Source organism: Lactuca sativa, chromosome 5, assembly GCF_002870075.4.
Source record: "Lactuca sativa cultivar Salinas chromosome 5, Lsat_Salinas_v11, whole genome shotgun sequence".
In the NCBI taxonomy this organism is placed as follows: domain Eukaryota; kingdom Viridiplantae; phylum Streptophyta; class Magnoliopsida; order Asterales; family Asteraceae; genus Lactuca; species Lactuca sativa.
In genome coordinates, this window is record NC_056627.2 from 348,036,873 (window position 1) to 348,052,539 (window position 15,667).

The 15,667-nt window shown below is 34.3% G+C and overlaps 1 pseudogene; it reads left to right on the forward strand.

Moving 5' to 3' along the window:
- The first annotated feature begins 6,938 nt into the window (after positions 1–6,938).
- Positions 6,939–9,250, forward strand: LOC128126148 (UTP--glucose-1-phosphate uridylyltransferase 2-like; annotated as a pseudogene).
- The last annotated feature ends 6,417 nt before the right edge of the window (positions 9,251–15,667 follow it).

Genomic DNA, 15,667 nt, shown 5'->3' on the forward strand with positions numbered 1-15,667 from the left:
AAGACACCATGGAGCATCCTATGTGTTTTAGCCAAACTTGATAATCCATGGAGCATTAGCCCACTATACAAGTATGGGTGATTTACACAATCAACCCATATATTTAATTAGTCTCTTTTGATCACTTAATTAATTCCAAATTAAATCTTGATCAATACTAATTAAATAATATTATTAATATATTAGAACTTATAATATATTTATAAACCTTAAGTGTTATTTCTCTCATTTTGGTCTATCCAAATGCATGATGCCATGCAACTTAAATGGACCATGCTAATTGGGTCAAGTACATTCCAGAAATAGTTATGAACTTAGACACCTAATCCAACAGTCTTCCACTTGGATAAGTCTAATAACTATATCTACAAGAATAACTTCCGGAACCGATCAGCAACCGTAGCTCTTTCAAGGTCTCGCGGAACTGAGATGATGATGATACGCCATTTAAGATAAGTGATCATATAATCCTTTGTTCTAGATATCAGCCGGACAAATACATGGAACAATGTCTTACTTATTGTCCAACAGTTTGTTTCTCGATTTCAGATTTTTTTGACATAGAACTTATTTGAACACATCAACTTAGTTCTGATCGGGCCCGGTACATGGATCAACACAAAATCATCGAGGGGCCCATATATCGCTTCTAATCTAAGAAGGAACAGATAAACGTTGACTCATATGCTTGTTCTACTACTTGTTGAATCATACACAAAGGCACGTTTTATAACATAGAGTTACCAATGTGTTTACATACAATCAATGTATAACCACCTCATAGGCAACAAGTCATATCTCTAGGTTTGAAGAATTATATGATATTACCGTCTCATGATCACTCGAGATAAATTTCATGAAGTGATACCAGTGAGCATGGGTTGAATCCAATACTCAGAACTTATGAGCACTCATGAATGTTGCAACAATCCTTGTTATGTCCCATACTTTGGACATCTACAATCCAGCTTCATGACAGTCTTGATTCATATCTACTTCCAACATATGACCGACTGTGGATGGTTGGAATAACTTTGTCATTCAGGAAGAGCGACTTAGTTATTCTGGAAGTTAAAACATGCAAAGTGAAACACAAGAATATCGAATTCAATATGGTCTCAGAACTTATGAATATAAATAAGACATCTTTTATTTATCACCATATTGATTACCCATCATTCATTGCATACTGTTTCAAACTATCAACTTTATACTTGAATTAAAAACAATAGTTGTCCCATACTCCAAGCATGTACACTATGTTTTTCTAAACACTAGTCATGCCATACACCAAGTATGCACATTATGGTTTTTCAAACATTAGTTATGCCATACACCAAGTATGCACACTAAGTTTGTCTATGATCTTTACTTTGTGAAATACATCGATTAAACATAATTCCAGTGATACTCATTTCACAATCCCAAATCCTTACCGAAATGCAAGAATTCCAAATTCCTACCATTTACCTATATTTGTTAGATTCTAAACTTATATGCATTGGTCCTCTTGTAATGATTATGCACAAAGTCACAAAGACTTGTCAATAGACATTACAGAGTATTCCAATGGAGATCAAATCCGAAGTCTCATATTCAAAGTTCATTGCTTTGAACATTCTTCTTGCATTAAGTTTCCTAATCTTACACAGATTTAATGAATAACTTCCACCTATGGGAACATTTCCATATTCCCCTTTTGTCATATTACTCCTGAACAAGAGTTGCCTCTTTTTCAGAATATGTCAATATGGTCCTTCCAAAATTAACAATATACTTACAACTGTCCCTGAGCAACCAATCTTTGGTAAACCTTAGATTGTCCTCGACAATTGTTTAATCAAATTAGTCATATCTAGTTCTAGTACTTTTTCCCTCTTAATGCTCTGGGCATTTGGAAAAATTTAGAACAGATGAATATTATAGCACATGCAATCGATCCTTATATCCGAAGCATATGGGACACGATTCATAAAAACATGATACTAGAATAGTCTTTTGCTATAATATTTCTATCTATTTGCCAAGTTCTCATAATTTAGATTATAAAAAGGGATGTCGTAATCATAATCGAATTTTAGAACGCATATAATGGACCCATATATAGAATTTCTTTGTGTTGAGCCATTCCAACATAAAATTCATATATATATATATATATATATATATATATATATATATATATATATCCTTGACTAAAGATGATTAAAACCTCAATCTAAGCTTTTAGAATTGAAATGAAGTATAATTTCCTCTCCCTTAATTATAGCAAAACAACTTTTTCCCAATTGAAACCTTTTGTTTTCTATAATTAACACTGCTAACTTGCAACACTTATTATAATTATCATGCTCCCACTTGCATGATGATTATTAGCATAACACGTATGCTCCCACTAGCTTTGACATGTACTCAAAAATCAACTGGACTTCTAGAAATCAATACTTTATTGACCTTCTTACCAAAGTTCATATTTCTGATACGAGATGCTTTGATAAAACTTTATCAAAATCATACACCTTTCCTTAGATAGCACACATGTGTGTCTAAACAATTTCAGAACTATGAAAAGAGATGTCGTAATCATAGTCTCAATTGTTTAGACCTTTGCCATTTCTCACAAGTCCATGTTAGTGTGTTGGTTAACCACACACGCTTCACTAACGACTTTGAGAATGCAAATATCACAATTGCTATCTACTTAAAATCTACTTAGTGAAAGCGTTTCCTCACCATCATTTTCATGAATCAGAGAGAAACCTTATGACAATTAGATTTTCTGGTGTATGTGTTCCTATCCATCTAAATTTTTCAAAACCATAATCACAAGACAAGGTTAGTGACAAATCCAAACTCTTATGGATTGAACTTGTGCAGTCTTAACTTCTTGCCATCTGGCAGCACAAGGGCCTGCAATTGCTTCCAAGTTGTTATGAAACCAATTGAGAACTCTCAGAACTCATATGCAAAGCCAACTTTAACTGGAATAGGCACAGAAACAGGAATATGTCAACACGATAGGGTATAAACCTCACGTTGTGTGCTAGTGATAAACTATAGGTTTTTCTTCTTGATTAGATCTGGAAGCTTTTCCAAGATCTTTAAGACTCCCACCATCCTCTTTACATATAAGACTCACTTGCCAAATATTCAAGAGATAGTGCAAATTCTTTATCAAGACAAACACTTCACACAATTGGCCTTAAGTTGGTCTTTGTTTTATCCAAAACATCACAACTTACCAATTCAAATGTACAAGAGTAGGACACACTTTATTCTTACATTTGACTAGTGTTATAAACCTTTCTTTAAGATATGTTACTCAAGTTAAAATCTTGGAGTACGACTCTAAGAATTTTTTTGGAACGAAGTATGACTCACCTTCTTGATTTAACATTTCAACAATTCATGATTCCTCTTCTTAGCCATAAGAATGCACTAAGATGTCCTTAGAGAACCAATTATGATATGGTTTCTTAATCATTAAGATGATCACTAAACATGATACTAAAGTACTCTCCTATCTTTTCAGATTTGAGAAACTTTTATCCTTCTGCCTAATTTGATTCTTCTCATTCGTCCTGTAAAACATTGAAAATTTTCCAATGTTTCAGAATTATACTTAAACTGGTAAGTATAACCATATTTACTAAGCTTTAGTAAATCGTGACGAATAATCTTATTGATCTTTTGTGGTGGACTTGACCAGTGCACAAGAATGTGTACTCGATCCCTTAGTCCTTCACTTGACTCGCATATAAATGTGAATAAGGAATTAGTCTTAATTTTACAAAGCTGAAAGTTCTCATTCATCATACTATACAACTTACATGATTCCAAGTTTCGGTCCAATTGAGACTTGGGTGATGAGAATCTTTCCTTATTTGGTAAATTTAGACACTACCACAAATGAAAGAATCAAATTCACATTTCCATTATTGCTAGAAACATATAAACATCAATTTTCCATAAAAGCCATTGCAAGGAGATATAAACTAAAATAAAATCAAAATTTTATTTATTTATAAAATGTGGAAAACTTTTTCTTTACAATGCAACTTTAAATGAAAACTATGTTGTTACATATTTCCTAGCAATCTATCATAACTCCTAAGTAGTAGCTCAAGAATTCGATCTTCGAACCATGCGATTGAAATCCATCTTCACGATCAGATTCAGCAAACTCTTTCTTTAAGTGTCCTTCCCTTTGCTTGATTCTGCCAAACACCAAAATGTAACCGAGTCACATTTTGTATTAAGAATCATCAATAAGGAACTTTACAGAGTTAGATAGTTGACTTACCTGAAGCAGAATCAAACTTTCTGACTAGACCTTCTCTCATATCTTTCAGGTAGTTAGGGAAGCTTTGTAACCAATGCCCCTTCCTTTTTGGCAATAGAACCATATGGACCCTTTGGGAATGCTACACAGGACAATCTCAGACTTAGCCTTTCTCTTTACCATCTGGTCAACTGAGTTGACTATGGCCGATCCCTTTCCATTGGGAAGAGAAAGCTTTCTGGATTTCCAATGTCACCAATTTTTCAATGTCCACGATAGTTTGGGAAGTTGATCTACTAATCAAATTTGCTTTACCAAAGCTCCAAATCATTTCTGATTCGGCAGCACCAAGCAAATAGATAAGATCATTAAGGGTCATGTTATAGTCTTTTACATACTCACTATGTGACTTAGAAAGTTAATGAACAACCAACTTTCTCAAGACTTCGACACCCAACTCTCCAGGCTTGTCAATATGTGACTTCATCTCCAATATGTGATCACACATAGACCTTGCTTGCCAATAGGGCTTGAGTGACCTCGAACTTGTGGGTTAGGGATAATAATTAGAGGAGGTGGAGGAATTGAAGTATGATTTCCATGATCCAGTCACGGGACATCATCTTTATTAGGAAAACATATTCCAACAGTTTTGGGAAGATCATAATTGTCTGAACCATACATCTTTTGGGACATATTCAAGATAGTTGATTTAAAGTCCTTAATATAACACCCAACACTACTAGAAAAAAGGTCTTTAATGACGCGCAATTTATGACGCGCACGGATCTACGATACGCAAAAGTATGTGATGTAAAAATAATGTCATCTCTCCAAAATTTTGAAGGATTTAGGACGCGCATTTTTGCATGCCCTATAATTTGTGTCAGAAAAAAATAAAAATAAAAACACGGAAGACACCCATCATAAGCGTGTGTCATGTGCACCATGTCGCTTTATAATTTTTAAATGTGTGTTCCTATTACAAAATGGGGACCAAAACTAGGGTTTTTTTTCCAAGAACGTACGAGGACTATCATTCTCTCATATCTCACATCCTTCGTCTCTGTCCTAACCCACCACCACCGCCTCTAATACTCACCATCTCTTTTGGCCTCACACAGCGGCGGTGCACTGGCCCTATCGACGAATGCTTCATCCACCACCATTCTTCCAATCATACAAGCCAGTATAAAGCAGATGGAAGGTTTTCAAATTCGAGTGTTACGGTATCGGGAACATCGATACGGTTGTTGAAACCTTCATCTCTATACTTGTATCGGGAATGTATCTTCCACCTCTACATAAAACGAGTGACTGCCCTGCCTGCAATCTGCTATCAGGTTTCTTCTTCTTCACCCCAATTTTCTCCATTTTTTTCTGCTTCATTGCTTTTCCGGTACAGAAAGACAATTCAGAGGAGCATGCTTTACCTTGTCAAGCTCCCTTGATTTGATTAAATGGACAATAATGCCCTTCCTTCTAAATTTCAGTACATCTCAGGATCACACGAACCTGACGTTGATTTACCTCACGTTGATTTACTTTCGCAGCCTCCTACTACTTAAAGATCACTGTATAGGCTCCGAAATTAACAGATAAAAACTTGACGAGAAGGCCAACAAAGGAAAGCAACTTTAATGAATCCACTTAAAAGACAAGATAAAAACAACAAGAACTAAAATTGCAATGATTTTTTGTTATTGGTTAAAAGATCACAAGATACATGGAGGTAGCAAGCAAATAAAAGAACGAGATAGTTATAACAATTTGAGAAGTTATAGGTTCCAGCAAAATAGAAACTTCTAATAATCTTTAATGATTCTCATGGTTTTCTTCACTCCACAGATATATTAAGATGACATTTTAAAGTTCTAGTTCCCAGATTACCCTTGCTATCCACTAACCTGGCAATTTGAGCATTGTTCTGTTTTTTGTTATGAAGACAAGTTATACATTTATTTTGATGCGTCTATAGGATGAATAGGAATTGATAACAGCTTAAGGATTGAAAAATTTAGGAAAAATTTCATAGTAAGGCCATTAATCTCAACCAAGATGATGTTGAGTTTGAGTTGATTGAGATTGATGCTTCTACTTTTTTTTTGGAAACAGACAATAAATTAAAAAGGGCCACAACCAAGCAAGTAGCTAGGAGGAGGATAAAACAAACTAGTCAAATCCAAAACAGATTACAAAACAGGGGAAGGCCTAGAGCACCACTCTACCCATGAACAACAATTAACACCTTTACTCCTATGTAGAACAATCATCATATCTGAGGTATTTTACTCTTCTCTCCTCTAGGCTATGTGTTTTTTCTTTAGATTAGATTGTGGCTGACAAACTGGTGTTGGTGTTGCACCTGAATGAAGAGTGTTTCATACATGAATGAAGAGTGTGTATAATAGAAGACATCAAACAGAAGGAGTTGATATCCATCTCTCAATCAGGGTTAGGGAGCTCGGGGTAAATTGGTCGATACACTGGTTTTAATATAGAAGGGCAATTTAGTAAATTAGCTTTTTTGAAAAGTTAATATGATTATAAAATATTAAAATTGATTTTCAAATTAGCTTTTTGTCTCATAATTATGCTTACATCACTAACTTTAATGTTTTTGGAAGTTTAGTTTAATTATCTTGAAGATAAAATCATGAAGTATTCAAAAGCCATGGTTGCATCTCAGCTTTTTGAGGAACCTGTTGATCCATCGGTTGCTTCCCAAGTAATTCCTATCTCTATTTTGTTAGAGTTATTCTTTTCTTTTTTTTATCATCTTTGAAGAGATTCAACAACATAAATTACATCTCTTGATTACCTATCAGAAAAGTATATTTGCTGTTGGCATGATTTGTTGTGAAGAAGAACTTCAAAGCAGGTAATATTTGTTGAATCTTAATGCTGTTTTCAGACATCTTTGCCTTTATTGTTGTCGTGTGTTACTTGTTTGAACAATGTTGAGCATTCTGGAGCTCAACGTGTGCGCCTTGACTTACAGAAACTAGACCAATTTTCCTTTTTCCCAAGTCAGGTAGATAGTTAAAAAAATGGAAACTGACCAAAAAAACATTTAACATAAACATAATTCGACAGGTGGCAGGTATTGAAGGACATAATCCAAGTGGGCACTATTTAATTGCAACAAAATTTGGTATTGTTGAGGTGGTGACGACTTCCCAGAAAGTCAACCTCCGGGATGAACTCGAAAACATCTGTAAAGCATGCAAATAAAAATTGAGATAGATGTGTGCATTAAGTTTATTGCACAAGGTTACAAGGTGTTGGTTTCAGATGACCGCATCACTTGGAATGTTAATATTTAATTGCTAGAGACTAGAGAGTTAGAAGATTTTGTCTTAAATTGATAAAATAAAATTAAATTTTGGATATATCTAGAGGTGTAAAAGTTGAGCTTTATCCAACTCGGAAGGCATGTTAGGTTGGGTTTTACCCATTATTTTCTTTTGTAAAGTGCAAAAACAACTAATAATTCACATGATACAGAAGTATGGTAGTTATCAACACTTGGCTAAGTAGTATGCTTAACTTTCTCAGTTGGTTTGTAATAATAATGGAAAGACACTCATAAGTTTTTTACTATTGCTGTTGGCTTTCAGTTTGTAATCAGGAAAAGTGAAGCAGGTTCCAATAGGTTTTCTCTTGCAATTTTAGTCCTTAATTGAGATCCTTGTAACATTTTTGGTCCATGTTCCAAGTAAAAATAACTATTTTTTGTCCCTGAGTATAGCAGACTTTTGGCCCCAAAAACCTCAAATAAGGACCAAAACCGCAAAGAAAAAGGCTATACTCAAAGGACTAAAAATGTAATTTACTCTTGAATTAACTATTTACAATACTGACCCTGTAATAATTTCCAGGTGGGTGAACATGAATGCTATTAAAAGACTTGTACAAGCAGATGCACTTAAGATGGAGATTATTCCAAATCCAAAGGTACTTCTTTTATAGCATCCTACTTTCATTTATTCATATTAATGTCCTAATAAGAAAAAAAGAAATTATAATTTTTTTTATAAAAGTAGAATATGTTGAAATAGAAAGATATGAAAGCAAACAAATAAATGAAAGTACATTGATATTTAAATAATAAGTATTATTCGGTTTACAGGAAGTTGAAGGAATTAAAGTTCTTCAGCTAGAAACAGCAACTGGTGCTGCAATCAAGGTATCATCATCATCTCCATATTCTTCTTTAATTTCCCTTTATTTTTTATATACAGATATTAAATGTTTTACTAATTTTAATTTAATTTCAATCAGTTTTTCGATAATGCGATTGGAATCAACGTTCCCCGATCTTGATTCCTTCCAGTGAAAGCAAGTTCAGATCTGCTCCTTGTTCAGGTTTGATTATATATATATATATATATATATATATATATATATATATATATATATATATATATATATATATAAATTAATTATTTATTTATTATAGTCTGATCTTTACACGGAAAAAGATGGGTATGTGGTCCGTAATCCAGCTAGGACAGATCCAGCAAACCCTTCAATTGAACTGGGTCTTGAGTTTAAGAAGGTTTCGTTACTTTACTTTCATTTATTATATTAATTAAAAATAAATTCCATAAACGAAATCAAAGTAGGAATATGTTATAATTGAAATAAAAGTAAAAAAATGTTTTATCAGCTTGGAGATTTCTTGAAGCGTTTCAAGTCCATCCCCAGTATTATCGAGTCGAATAGCTTGAAGGTTTCTGGTGACGTGTAGTTTGGATCTTCAATTGTTCTCAATGGTAAAGTGGTCATTGCAACAAAGTATGGAGACAAGTTGGAAATCCCTGATAAAGCCGTAATTCAAAACAAGGTCGTTTCTAAATTACAACTATTTTGTATGTTTGTATGATTAAAAAAATTATTTATGAATTATGATTTCATTGTGGGATATGGTGGTTGCAGGAAGTCCATGGTGCTGGTGATATCTAAACAAGTTAGGTTTTGGTGGGAGAGGTTGGTTTACATTACTTGGGTTTTTGTTTTCCCTTTCGGTAATAATAATATTTTGTGTAATATGTGTTTTTATTGTCAGTAGAATAAATCAAGAATTTCGATTTTTATGACAAATCACATTCACATTCGGCTTTTTCTTATATATATTAAAAAAAGAAAAAGAAAATATTTGTGCTTGGAATTTATTCATTTAACGGCGTCTTTTTTGTCGTCATTTTAATTGCTGAATGGTGGTTTTGTTGTTTTTAGCCCATGGTTTTTGAGTGGATATTTTTCTAGTTCTAAAGTAGAAAATGAGATGTGGGGGTTAGGTTAGGTACTTAGGCTAAAGGGAGTGGAGGTGTCAAGGGAGGTGTTAAGAAAAACGCTAAAGGTGTTACACCACTCCCTATCTTATGCCAAGGAGGATGCTAAGAAAGAGATGCCATGAGTGTAGCGAGGGGAGAGAGGAGAGAGAGAGAGAGAGAGAGAGAGAGAGAGAGAGAGAGAGAAAGCTGAAAGTATGAAGGTGGATTAAAGTATATCTAGTAAGTGAGGACTGAGGTGACAGGAATAGGATAAAGATGAATCGTATATCATCAGGATAGTTCTCTGGGCAGATACCCAACCAAGGTTGGACATCATTGCCTGGCATACCACATCCACAACAGCAGAACATAATGTGTAATAATCTTAGTATGGAGCCTGGTTTTTTCAAGGCTCGCCAATTTATACAGGAGAGAATGTAAGTTTCTCATTTACAAACAACTATTGTTTCTTTCCTTTCTCTTTATTATTATTATTATTATTATTATTATTATTATTATTATTATTATTATTAAATTACTTTTTTGTTTTTGTATGCTCTTAGTGTTGACCTAGTTTTAGACTCGATAAGCTTAGGCTTGGTTTAGTTTCCTGTAAGGGCATGCAACTCCCTATTTCATCGCAACACCAAGTGATTATACTTACACCCCCTACCCTCCTTGTTTTGATTTATTATCCATCATCCCTGGCTGCCTGCTTGGTAGATCTGATCTTTTTGTGTGTCTGTCTAATTTGATCTTTTTCTACTCTTAACGTTTTTAAATCTTCTTCTCCAGCTATGAATTCTTAATGCAGCGACAAAAAACACAAGAGATAGCTCCAAAGAAGGTGATGGACATTATTAGATCCCTAGAAGAAGGCCTGTTCAAGACTGCAACCAAAAAGGTAAAATCTATTTTTCTTAGCATTGAGTTTTGAAAGAATCCATCTAGTTGATAACCGGAAACATATCCAACTAAAGTATACAAATTATTATATGTTTTAGGAGGAATACATGAATTTAGATACATTATAAATAAAAGTTCCATTAGTTATAGTTACATAGTTAATGAAATTATATCACTTGTTAGTCCCACGCAAAAGGAAAAATGAAATTACATCACTTGTTGAGGTAATCTTTATTTGGATTCTGGTAAAATTAAGTCAACTCTAATATAACTTTTGATTCTAAAGACTAAAACTAGTTTAAATTTTGATGTCAATATGTTAGGATGCATTGACTCAATCAAACTTTGAGAATTATAGCCCAAAAGCTCGTGATTCTCTAAGTAAGTTACCTTTTTACCCTTTGATTCCTTGAAAAACACTCCTTGTTTGTTGCCTTCATGCATATCACAAGCATCTGCTCGCCAAGTAAGTTACCTTTTTACCCTTTGACTTTGTTGGTCAAGGTTGTTGACTAATTTCTATGTTGCTTTTTTTGTTGCTTAGATAAGGGGTAGGGCAGGGCGTGTGCAACCAGGGGAATGTTTCCAGAGCCATTAGCTGTAAGTTGACTAATTTCTATGTTGCTTTACCCTCAATGTGTTTATGATGCTTTTTCTGAATATCAACTACCCAAGCTTTTAAGAACTCCTTTAAATTCTCTTCGTTTGCAAATAATAAGTTGGGAAGTTGGAAGTATTGGAGAGTTTTTATCAGCTGCTTTGCATCCTCCAGAGCCATTAGCTGTAAGTGTTAACTGTTCTTGATGACTTGAATCTTAATGAATGATTCAAATTGCTAAATGATAGAACTTTAAATTTGTTCTAGGTCCAAAATACTTCCATTGGATCCGAAATTAGGGAAAATGATGATAATGGGTGCTTTTTTTCGTTGCTTTGATCCTATTCTTACAATTGTTGTTGTACTTGGTGTCAGGGATCCTTTCCTTTTGGCTCAAGAGAAGAAAGACGTGAGTAATCCATCTACTTTCACACAAGGGCATTTTGGTCTTTTCCTGATATCTTTTGTATGTCTATTTCACCAAGCTAGTACAACAAAATCTTTTGTATGTCTATTTCAGCAAGCTAGATAAGTCCATATGTTACTCAGTTTTGTTCTTTTTTATTTTTAACATGTGCAACATAGCGAGACATCAATGTCCTTCAAAACTATGGATGATGGCCAAGTCTTACTCTATGCAGTAAGTATTAAATAAATAGCAATGCACTTTCATTCATTTGTGTCATAATTCTTTCATAGTTCTCTAGGGATATTTTTCCTTGTGTCATAGAATGATCGGCTCCTATCCTGTTTTTTGATATTTATACGCATTTTTAAACATATTTCTTTATTGTATTGCATGTTAAGTTGCCGAGTATAAAAAAGCTTGCTGATCATGTAGGTGTTCAAAACAATAGAAAATTTTTAAACATATTTCTTTATTGTATTGAATGTTAAGTTACCGAGTATAAAAAGCTTGTTGGTCATGTAGGTGTTCAAAACAATAGAAAATTTTTAAAGATGTTTCATTATTGTATTGAATGTTAAGTTACCAATTTGCCATGTGTAGGTTCTGACAGTTCTAGCAACCTTCTTCCATGCCCTGAAGCCTCTCAAAGTTCCTGCATAAGTTTATTCCTTTAGAAAGGAAATTGTTAAAGGAGAATTAAGTCATGGGTTTCTTTTAAGGTTGCACATGTTTTGTTTTCTATAATAAATATTATGCAATATTAGCAATGTGTTACATTTATTTACTATTGGAATGATTATTTGTATTTGATATAATAGTGCAATGAATTGTCTTTATTGTTTATGGTATTTTATTTTGTATTATGAGATTTTTAATGTGTAGTTTAGTTTGAAAATTAGTAAATTTATCAAAAATATATAATTTTAAAAAAATTGAAAATTATGACACGCAAAAATGCGTGTCTTCTTCCTTTATGACATGGGCTTCCTTGATACGCATTGTGTGTCATAAACACGCGTGTCGTAAGGTTACGACATGCAAATGCGTGTCATCTTCCTTTATGACAGGGCCTTCCTTGATACGCAATGTGTGTCATAAATGCGTGTCATAAATGCGCATCGTAAATGCGCGTCGTCTCTCTTTATGACAGGGCCTTCCTTGACGTGCATTTGCGCATCGTCTAAGCATTTTACGACGCGCAATGAGCGTCGTAAAAGGCTGTTTTTCTAGTAGTGCAATATGAAATATTAAGGCTAGGACCAAACAAAATATTTTATAACTTGGAAGAGGGATGCCGTAATCCAAGCTATAAAATATTTGAAGGTAGGTGAATGACGATTCACCAATTTCTACCATGAAAAACGAAATAAATTATTAGGTTTTAATTGGATTTGAAACTCCTAGATCTTTTGAGATTCATTGAACTTTCAATGTCATGTTTCAATCTCGAGTGTGCCCTTCAAGTTTTGTGACTGGGATGCCGAGGATCACAAAACAAGGTGTGAAGTAACCATGCAAATTACTTGGTACCCTTAATGTATTACCCCTCAATCGATGTGCTGGTTAACCAAACGCGCTCCATCGATACTATGATAAACATTAAGATACCCTTTGCCTAACTTGTTAAGTCAATCTAGTGTGCCAGTTAACCACACGCACTCCACTAACCGACTTAAGCAAAGTGCAAAGTGTAATTTCATGGGTTAACACCTTATTCACATTTTCCTAAAGTAAATAAGATTGGGAATTATAAAAACATTTAGTTACTTTATATTCATCATTAATACTTTTAATGAAGAGAGAGTTATAGTCCTTATCCTACCCGTTCGGCTAACTACCCTCCACCGATCAAGGAAGCGGTGGGTGAGAGTGGACACCCATTAATCTGCCATTTTATAGGCATCAACCTTATACCCCCCTTATAGACTAGCTTCGTGAATGAGGCCTATTAATGGTAAAACGACTTGTTCTTATACATATATAAATATTATTAACTTATAATATTATAAAGTATAAGGGTTGAATTTTAACTTTAAAAATTCTAGGGGTTGGAACTAAAGTTTTTAAAGTGAATTTACATGTTCCAAAACTTGAGGGAAAGTTTTGTAACTTTCAAAACTTTTCATCTTTCATAACTTATGAGTTAAATGGTTTATTAAAATGAGAGACTTTTCATTTTATGTAACCTATGTCTTTCTTTAATGGACTTTAAAAGAATGACTTTTGGTAATCCATAACTTGAGGAAAAATTATGGATTCCATTAAAACACATAATGATCAAGAATTAAACTAACAAGCAAGTTACAAATAATTCCTATGATCTTCTAAACTCATAAGGTCATGAACATGCATATCAACAATTTCAAGAATCATAAAATTAACCATATAAAACTTGAAATTTTGATAATAGCTATTGAAAATGGATTAGCATAACCATTACACCATCTAAAACAAGTTTTATAAGACCAAAACAATTTAGAGTAATGTTTCTAGTCCATTTCCAGCAGCAAAACTCGAAAATCTGCATTATAGGGCTCCTACTCGTCGAGTGCATAAACCTACTCGACGAGTAGGATGAGTTTACTCATGGACTCGGCGATTTCATGCTGCAGAGTGTAGAAAAACTGAGTTCTTTCACAATTTTGCATCAAGTATCAAACAAACAAGCCTAGGCTCTGATACCACTGTTGGGTTTTGAGCATTCTAACACTCCTAAGGTGTACATGCAACCCTAGAAACCTTGGATATATGTTTTACTATGATACATGCAAAATTGATTTTCCAAGGTTCATAACCTATCTAGCATACATGGGGAACTTTTAAACATAAAAGTTAGTAAGAAAGACATACCTTTTAGTTGCTTGGATTCCTTAAAAACCTTGTGAGCCTAGCACCTCAAGTGTGATGCCTCAAATGTCTCACACAACACCAAATACGATTGGAATAACCTTGAGAGAAATAGAACACTTCTAAAATCGGCTATGCCCTCTTGTTCTCACTAGTAGCGATTTTGGTTGCTCACATATTCTTTTTATAGTGTGTCATAAGTAGGGTTACACCATGTAAACCCTAACTTGACATGGCTCTTCATTTCCATGATCCATGGGTTCAAATACACCATGGAGCATCCTATGGGTTTTAGACCAACTTGATAATCCATGGAGCATTAGCCCACTATACAAGTATGGGTGATTTACACAATCAACCCATATATTTAATTAGTCTTCTTTTGACCACCAAATTAATTCTTGATCAATACTAATTAAATAATATTATTAATATATTAGAATTTATAATATATTAATAAACCTTAAGTGTTATTTCTCTCATCTAAGTCTATCCAAATGCATGATGCCATGCAACCCAAATGGACCATACTAATCGGGTCAAGTACATTCCAAAAACAGTTATGAACTTAGACACCTAATCCAACATATACGACCATGCAGTCCTTCGATTGGTGATATTTATAAGCTGTTATGCTATAGTGATCTATTAGATCTGTGTTCTGGTATTGAGTATGCTGCTATGTTGTAGTGATCTGTTAGATCTATGTTCTGGTATCGAGTATGTTGTTATGTTGTAGTGATCAATTAGATCTGTCTCCTGGTATTGAGTATGTTGTTTTGTTGTAATTATCTATAGAACTGTATGTTATCTGTGCTTGCTGGTTATCATCTATGGAGTACCCTTAGGGATTGTCGGTGGTCATGTAGGATAGCCTGAGAACTCTTGTTCTAGGCTCTCTTTCCTTTTCCTTGTTTTGTTGTGGCTCTAGAGTAGGACCATCTGTTCGGGCGGCTATCTCACCTCTGGTTACTTATGGTTACGCATTCTATGGGGGTTAGCTGGTAGTGGGACTGTATGTTGTGAGAGGATTAGTAAGCAGTAATGAGTTGTATGATTATTGTTTGCCTATATTATGTGCCTATTTGATCCAGATTGTTTATATGTTGACATATTGTGTTTGGTTGGGTTGAGGCGGCCCTACTTTGTGCGGTAGGCCAAGATACTCAGTGTGGGCCGGTTGTAAGCCATAGGAATGGAGGCTTGGGAAGAGCGGTGGGCTTGAGGTGGTAGGCCAACAAACCCTGGGTATTCCAGCTTGATGATGGCTTATTGGACCTGTTGTATATTGTCATTCCAACCTGGGTTATTTCATCCTGAGGATAACTGGACGCGGAGGTTGACTG